The sequence below is a fragment of the Salvelinus fontinalis genome, chromosome 26, assembly GCF_029448725.1.
Source record: "Salvelinus fontinalis isolate EN_2023a chromosome 26, ASM2944872v1, whole genome shotgun sequence".
NCBI lineage: Eukaryota > Metazoa > Chordata > Actinopteri > Salmoniformes > Salmonidae > Salvelinus > Salvelinus fontinalis.
In genome coordinates this window covers 29402816-29411567 of record NC_074690.1, presented here as the reverse complement: position 1 = coordinate 29411567, position 8752 = coordinate 29402816, and positions in this window count along the sequence as shown.

Genomic DNA, 8752 nt, shown 5'->3' with positions numbered 1-8752 from the left:
AAAGTGACAAACTGACAAGAGTTTTACATTTTCATCGATAATGTGTTTCTGTGCATGAGTTTAGCTAGCCAACGTCGCCATGACATCGCCTACAAGTGTGATTGGGGATTTCAATTGGATAAGCAGTTTTAAACAACAATGCTGATTGGTTAAAAGCGCATTCCAGCCGGTGTATATTTAAGCATTAAAGCACGAGGGGGTGTTAATTATTTGAATATGTTGGTAACCCGTTGTATAAAAGTGATGATGTGATAATGATAAAAGTGATAATGCCCTCGAAGCCAGTGTTTGGAGGATATATTGGCACGGTTTGGAGGCCCGAGACGAAGTCCTCCAAACACGGGCTTCGAGTGTCACGCCCTGACCGTAGAGAGCTTTTTATGTCTGTATTTTGGTTTGATCAGGGTGTGATTTGGGTGGGCATTCTATGTTCATTTTCTATGTTTTGTATTTCTTTGTTGTTTGGCCGGGTGTGGTTCTCAATCAGAGGCAGCTGTCTATCGTTGTCTCTGATTGAGAACCATACTTAGGTAGCTTTTTCCCACATGGTTTTTGTGGGTAGTTATTTTCTGTTTTGTGTTTCTGCACCTGATAGGACTGTTTCGTTCCTTCCCTTTGTTATTTTTGTATTTAGTGTTCAGTTGAAATAAAAGCATGAACACTTACCACGCTGCGCTTTGGTCCACCTCTTCTTCAACAGATGACCGTTACAGAACTACCCACCACCAAAAGAGGACCAAGCAGCGTGATTACCTGGAGAGTTGGACATGGGAGGAAATCCTGGAAGGCAAGGGACCCTGGGGACAGACGAGAGAACATCGCCGTCCTGAGGAGGTGGCACAGCGGAGCAGGCACGAGAGGCAGCCCCCCCGATTTTTTTTTGGGGGAACACGAGGAGTTTGGTTCAGTCAGATTGTAGACCTGAGCCAACTCCCCGTGCTTACCGGGTGGAGCGTCGTACTGGTCAGGCACGGTGTTATGCGGTGGAGCGCACGGTGTCTCCAGTGCGCGTTCACAGCCCGGTACGCTACATCGCAGCTCCTCGCATCGGCCGGGCTAGGGTGAGGATCCAGCCAGGAAGGATTGTGCCAGCCCTGCTCTCCAGACCTCCAGTAAGTCTCTACGGCCCAGGATATCCTGCGCCGGCTCTGCGCACTGTGTCTAGAGTGCGTCTGCACAGACCAGCGCGTCCTGTGCCTGCGCCCTGCACGTGCAGGGCCAAAGTCACCATCCAGCCAGGACGGTTGTGCAGGCTCTTAGCTCGAGACCTCCAGTGCGCCCAGTGTTTCCGGTGCCTCGGCCAAGGACAAGGCCTCCTGCATGTCTCCCCAGCCTGGTGAGTCCTGTGCTAAGAACGAATCCTCCTGCATGTCTCCCAAGCCTGGTGAGTCCTGTGCCTGCTACCAGAGCCAGGCCTCCTGTGTGTCTCTCCACTCCAGTGATGATCCATGGCAAGAAGCCTCCAGTGATGATCCATGGCAAGAAGCCTCCAGTGATGATCCATGGCAAGAAGCCTTCAGTGATGATTCATGGTAAGAAGCCTCCAGTGGGGATCCATGGCACGAAGCCTCCAGTGATGATCCATGGCAAGAAGCCTCCAGTGATGATCCATGGCATGAAGCCTCCAGTGATGATCCATGGCACGAAGCCTCCAGTGATGATCCATGGCAAGAAGCCTCCAGTGATGATCCATGGCAAGAAGCCTCCAGGGGTGAGACATGGCACAAAGCCTCCAACGGGGGTCTCCAGCCCGGAGCCTGCAGAGACGGCCTCCAGTCTGGAGCCATCAGAGACGGCCTCCAGCCCGGAGCCTCCAGAGACGGCCTCCAGCCCGGAGCCTCCAGAGACGGCCTCCCGTCCGGAGCCATCAGAGACGGCCTCCAGTCCGGAGCTTCCAGAGTCGCCCTTCAGTCCGGAGCTTCCAGAGTCGCCCTTCAGTCCGGAGCTTCCAGAGGCGCCCTTCAGTCCGGAGCTTCCAGAGGCGCCCTTCAGTCCGGAGCTTCCAGAGGCGCCGTTCAGTCCGGAGATTCCAGAGGCGCCCTTCAGTCCGGAGATTCCAGAGGCGCCCTTCAGTCCAGAGCTTCCACCCTGGACGGAAGAAACACATAAAATCATCACAAATCCACTTCGAGCTACCTCTACCGATTTTTAACCCTGCCAGAGACTACATATGTGTCAGCCAAAAGGCAGCGATCCACTTTCTCCAAAAATGTCACTCCTCTCATCCTTTGCATTACCATCGAGGCGAGGTTCAGACTCTGAGGTCTTCATCACATCTGCCACCACAGGTAATTCATCCTCACTCTCGTCAGGTAACATTCCTGAGCCATCATAAATGGTTTGTACTTGGCGCCATTCTTCCTCAACACATCTTCCTACTGCACTCGGTACTTCTCCTTCCTTGCTGTCCATAACCACAGCTATTCGTTCACCACGCTCATACCGTGCCTTCATCCGCTGTACTGCTTGCCTTTCTCTATACCAACCTTCCTTGTTCCTTAGCCCAATTTACTAGTCTGGCTATCTCTGGCCAGACTACCAAAACGTGCCACTGTCGTCAGCCAGGTCTCCTCCATCTTCTGTCGCACTACCGTGCTAGGCCCATCCCAAAAATGTAATGCAAAATGTTTTAATCTTAATTCATTCACAATTCACTCTGAGCCCTACACAGTTCCTTGTCTTTGACATCATTCAGTCCCAAGAATCGCTCAACTGCAGATATGATAGCAATCCTTCCTGAATTCTTGTCAACTCCAGCAGTGCAGTTTATTACTATTGCCGTAAATGCCAAAAAAGTCACCCTCTCATGACAAGGATATGTGGATCCTGTACCTTGCAATCGGCACCCACATCTTTGTACTTCTGTTTCTCCACAGTAACCGACTCACCATGTCACGATTGTCGTCTGGAGAAGGAGAGGAGGACCAAGGTGCAGCGTGGTAAGTGTTCATTATTTTAATTAAAATATGAAACACTTGACAACACAACAAAAACGATAAAAGAACAGTCCTGTAAGGTGAACACACAAAACAGAAAACAACCACCCACAAACACAGGTGGGAACAGGCTACCTAAGTATGATTCTCAATCAGAGACAACGATAGACAGCTGCCTCTGATTGAGAACCATACCAGGCCAAACACATAGAAATACAAAACAAGGACAACATAGAACACCAGACATAGAATGCCCACCCAAACTCACGCCCTGACCAACCAAAAAGAGACATAAAAAGGATCTCTACGGTCAGGGCGTGACACACCAGCACTTTATTTTACTTTATACGCTGCTTTGACATATGAGACACTCTGAACAGCTCTTATTTGAGAAATTTCCACCTGCTTTATTCTTGCGGGGCATTCCAGGGACTCATGTTTATGCTTCCCAGCACAATTGCAATATTTAACTTCCTCATCTTCTTCAATATAACAATAGCCACTTATGTCCAACTGTCTGCACACATTTGACACATTACCAAATTCTTTGCAGTTGGGACACTGCATTACCCTTGGGATAAATTCCCTCAAAGGGTACCTCATAGAGTGACGATTTTAGCATGTAAATCTTGGTGGGGTATACTCCCCAAAAATTGTTTAGATGAATGCCAGCAAAGCCAGCAAAGCCAGTACACAACACTAAACAATACATTAATTGCCCTATAACGGTGACAAACGGTGCCCACAAACTGTTAGGGCCTACATAAAGCTGTCCCAACAGCAGAGCTTTCTTTTCAGCACCATGGAGTGAATCCTTACCACTGCTACAGCTGGCTATCAGCGGAGCCTTGTCTGGCAGCAAAACTGTTCATTCAGCCTCATTATTTTATTTAAAAAATCTTTTCTCCCCAATGTCTCCCCAATTGGTAGTAGTTTTACACCTTTTTTACACTACTGATTAGAGCCTGTAAGTAAGCTCTAAGGTCTACACCTGCTGTATTCAGTGCACGTGACAAATAAACTTTGATTTGATTATAGTCTTGTCCCATCACTGCAACTCCCGTACAGACTCGGGAGAGGCGAAGGTCGAGGGCCATGCGTCCTCCGAAACACGACTCTGCCAAGCCACACTGATTCTTGACGCACTGCTCGCTTAACCCAGAAGCCATCCACACCAATGTGTTGGAAGAAACACTGTACAACTGGCGACAGAAGTCACTGTGCATGCGCCCGGCCCGTCACAAGGAGACGCTAGAGCACAATGGGACAAGGACATCCCGACCGGCCAAACCCTCCCCTAACCCAGACTACACTGGGCCAATTGTGCGCTGCCTCATGGGTCTCCCGGTGGCATCCACCTGCGACACAGCCTGGGATAAAACCCGGGTCCATAGTGACGCCTCAAGCACTGCGATGCAGTGCCTTAGACCACTGCACCACTGTGGGGCCCTCATTCAGCCTCATTTACTTCCTTAAAAAAAACATAGCTGATATGGCTGATTTGCTTAAACAAATGTGGTTTCTATTGACAATTGAGATGTACAAACTATGGCATAAGGGGACGACGAGCGGATAAGAGGCAATCCGTAATTTGGATTAAGACATTAATGAGTGAGCTAGGACGGACATAGTCAATGTGACTATTTGTTCAGCACTTTTGAAATGTACAGCGACTGAATTCAGAACATGGGTCGTTCTGATAGTATTCTCCCTGTACACCAAGTCAGAACCATAGGATAAATAAAGGGGCATATAAGCAGACAATGAACGCTCTTACAATATTCAATTAATATATTTCTCTAAAACAGGCTATAGGATGCACCACTTAGTCAGAACAGTAGTGTAACGGCTGTCGCTCTCCTCATCCTCGGATGAGGTGAGGAGAGAAGGATCTTCAGACCAAAACGCAGCTTGTGGGAAATAAGCCATCTTTATTATAAACACGATGGCAACACGAAACGAAACAAAACAATTTCAAAACTACAAAACAAGAAAACGACGTTGACGAAACCTGAACATAAACTTACATAACTAAACATAAACTTACGTACAGGAAACAGACGACATCGAAACGAAACGAAACAAACAAACGCTACAGTCCCATGTGGTACGAACATACATACGGACACAGGAGACAATCACCCACAAACAAACAGTGAGAATGCCCTACCTAAATATGACTCTTGATTAGAGGAAAACGCAAACCACCTGCCTCTAATCAAGAGCCATACCAGGCAAACCAAAACCAACATAGAAACAAATAACATAGACTGCCCACCCAAAACTAACGCCCTGACCATAAACACATAAAAACAACATAAAACAGGTCAGGACTGTTACAGTACCCCCCCCTCAAGGTGCGAACGCCGGGCGCACCAGCACAAAGTCCAGGGGAGGGTCCGGGTGGGCAGTTGACCACGGTGGTGGTTCCGGCTCAGGACGCTGTCCCCACACCACCATAGTCACTCCCCTCTTCTGTCTACCCCTTCCACTGACCACCCTAAAACTACTTTCCCCTAAATAAACAGCCAGCACCGGGACAAGGGGCAGCACCGGGACAAGGGGTAGCACCGGGACAAGGGGCAGCACCGGAACAAGGGGCAGCACCAGGATAAGGACCAGCACCGGAATAAGGGGCAGCACCGGGACAAGGGGCAGCACCGGGACAAGGGGCAGCACCGGGACAAGGGGCAGCACCGGGACAAGGGGCAGCACCGGGACAAGGGGCAGCACCGGGACAAGGGGCAACACCGGGACAAGGGGCAGATCCCGGCTGAAGGACTCTGGCAGGTCCTGTTTGGACGGCTCTGGCAGGTCCATGCAGGCTGACGGCTCTCGACACTCATGGCAGACTGACGGCTCTCTACGCTCATGGCAGGCTGACGGCTCTCGACACTCATGGCAGGCTGACGGCTCTGGCTGCTCATGGCTCTCTGACGGCTCTGGCTGCTCATGGCTCTCTGACGGCTCTGGCTGCTCATGGCTCTCTGACGGCTCTGGCTGCTCATGGCTCTCTGACGGCTCTGGCTGCTCATGGCTCTCTGACGGCTCTGGCTGCTCATGGCTCGCTGGCGGCTCTGGCAGATCCTGTCTGGTTGGCGGCTCTGGCAGATCCTGTCTGGTTGGCGGCTCTGGCAGATCCTGTCTGGTTGGCGGCTCTGGCAGATCCTGTCTGGTTGGCGGCTCTGGCAGATCCTGTCTGGTTGGCGGCTCTGGCAGATCCTGTCTGGCTGACGGCTCTAGCGGCTCCTGTCTGGCTGACGGCTCTAGCGGCTCCTGTCTTGCTGACGGCTCTGTAGGCTCATGGCAGACGGGCGGCTTTGCAGGCTCATGGCAGACGGGCGGCTTTGCAGGCTCATGGCAGACGGATGGCTCAGACGGCGCTGGGGAGACGGATGGCTCAGATGGCGCTGGGGAGACGGATGGCTCAGATGGCGCTGGGGAGACGGATGGCTCAGATGGCGCTGGGGAGACGGATGGCTCAGATGGCGCTGGGGAGACGGATGGCTCAGATGGCGCTGGGGAGACGGATGGCTCTGGCCGGATACGGTGCACTGTAGACCTGGTGCGTGGTGCCGGAACTGGAGGCACCGTGCTAATGACAAGCACCTTCCTACTAGTGCGGGGAGCAGGGACAGGGCACACTGTACTCTCAAAGCCTACTCTATCCCTGATGCGAGGTACCGGCACTGGTGACACCGGGCTGAGGACAAGCACATCAGGATTAGTAGGGGGAGAAGATACAGTGTGTTCAGGGCTCTGGAGACGCACAGGTGGCTTAGTGCGTGGTGCCGGAACTGGAGGCACCGGGCTAGATACACGCACTACAGGGAGAGTGCGTGGAGGAGGAACAGGGCTCAGGATACGCACTGGTAGCCTAGTGCGTAGTGTAGACACTGTAGGTACTAGGCTGGGGCGGGGAGGTGGTGCCGGAAATACCGGACCGTGGAGGCGTACTGGCACTTTTGAGCATTGAGCTTGCCCAACCTTACCTGGTTGAATACTCCCGGTTGCCTGACCAGTGCGGGGAGGTGGAATAACCCGCACCGGGCTATGTAGGCGAACCGGGGAAACCATGCGTAAGGCAGGTGCCATGTATGCCGGCCCGAGGAGACGCACTGGAGACCAGACGCGTTGAGCCGGCCTCATGACACCTGGCTCAATACCCAATCTAGCCCTACCAGTGCGGGGAGGTGGAATAACCCGCACTGGGCTATGCACTCGTACAGGAGACACCGTGCGCTCTACTGCGTAACACGGCGCCTGCCCGTACTCCCGCTCTCCACGGTAAGCCTGGGAAGTGGGCGCAGGTCTCCTACCTGCCCTTGGCCCACTAACTCCTAGCCCCCCCCCAAGAAATTTTTGGGAATTACTTACGGGCTTTTTCGGCTTCCGTGCCAGACGCGTTCCCTCATAGCTCCGGTTCCTCTCCTCGGTAGCCTCTGCTCTCCTCAGTGCCTCCACCTGTTCCCATGGCTTTTCGGGCTTCCAGCCACGTCTCCTTGCTGCCTCCTTAAACCACCGCTCCTGGGCTTTAGCTGTCTCCCTTTCTTCCTGAGAACGGCGATTTTCTCCTGCCTTAGCCCAGGGACCTTCTCCATTCATTATCTGTTCCCATGTCCAGAAATCCTTGTTTTTCTCCTGTCCCTTACTCCGTTTATTTATCCCTTGCCGCTTGGTCTTAGCGTGGTGGGTGATTCTGTAACGGCTGACGCTCTCCTCATCCTCGGATGAGGTGAGGAGAGAAGGATCTTCAGACCAAAACGCAGCTTGTGGGAAATAAGCCATCTTTATTATAAACACGATGGCAACACGAAACGAAACAAAACAATTTCAAAACTACAAAACAAGAAAACGACGTTGACGAAACCTGAACATAAACTTACATAACTAAACATAAACTTACGTACAGGAAACAGACGACATCGAAACGAAACGAAACAAACAAACGCTACAGTCCCATGTGGTACGAACATACATACGGACACAGGAGACAATCACCCACAAACAAACAGTGAGAATGCCCTACCTAAATATGACTCTTGATTAGAGGAAAACGCAAACCACCTGCCTCTAATCAAGAGCCATACCAGGCAAACCAAAACCAACATAGAAACAAATAACATAGACTGCCCACCCAAAACTAATGCCCTGACCATAAACACATAAAAACAACATAAAACAGGTCAGGACTGTTACAAGTAGGCTAATTTATGAGGGGGAAAGGGAACAGATATTAGGGTGAGGCACATGGGCTACTAACAGCTTACTACACAAAATAAACTTAGTATTACTTTCTTAGCTACAGTGTACATATCTCCCTGGCATATGACATAATTTATGCAGCAGCATACAATACATTTTTGGACTCACCTTGTTATGCTGCGCTCACTTGAACAGGAAGTTGGCACAGCGGTCCTTCTTATGGGCTTTACAAGGTGGCCCGAAATCCAGACCTGGAATTCCGAGTTGGATGAGCTAGTTTTAGTCAAGTTCCCAGTTGAACTCACTAAAGTCTGAGATTTCCCATTTCTGAGTTTCCAGTTGTTTGCGGCAGAAGTCATGCTGGATTGACAGCATGGCCAATGTATTCAAGCTTTTCTGGCCCATGGTGTTACCCCCTTTTTCGTAATATCCAATTGGTTGTTACGAATTTGTCTTATCGCTGCAACTCCCCTACGGATTTGGCAAAGGTCGAGTGCCAAGCTGCACTGCTTCTTGACACACTGCTCGCTTAACCCGGAAGCTATTAAGACTATCCTAAAAACAGACATTAAAAACTGTAATATCTTATGTTTCCCCGAATCGTGGCTGAA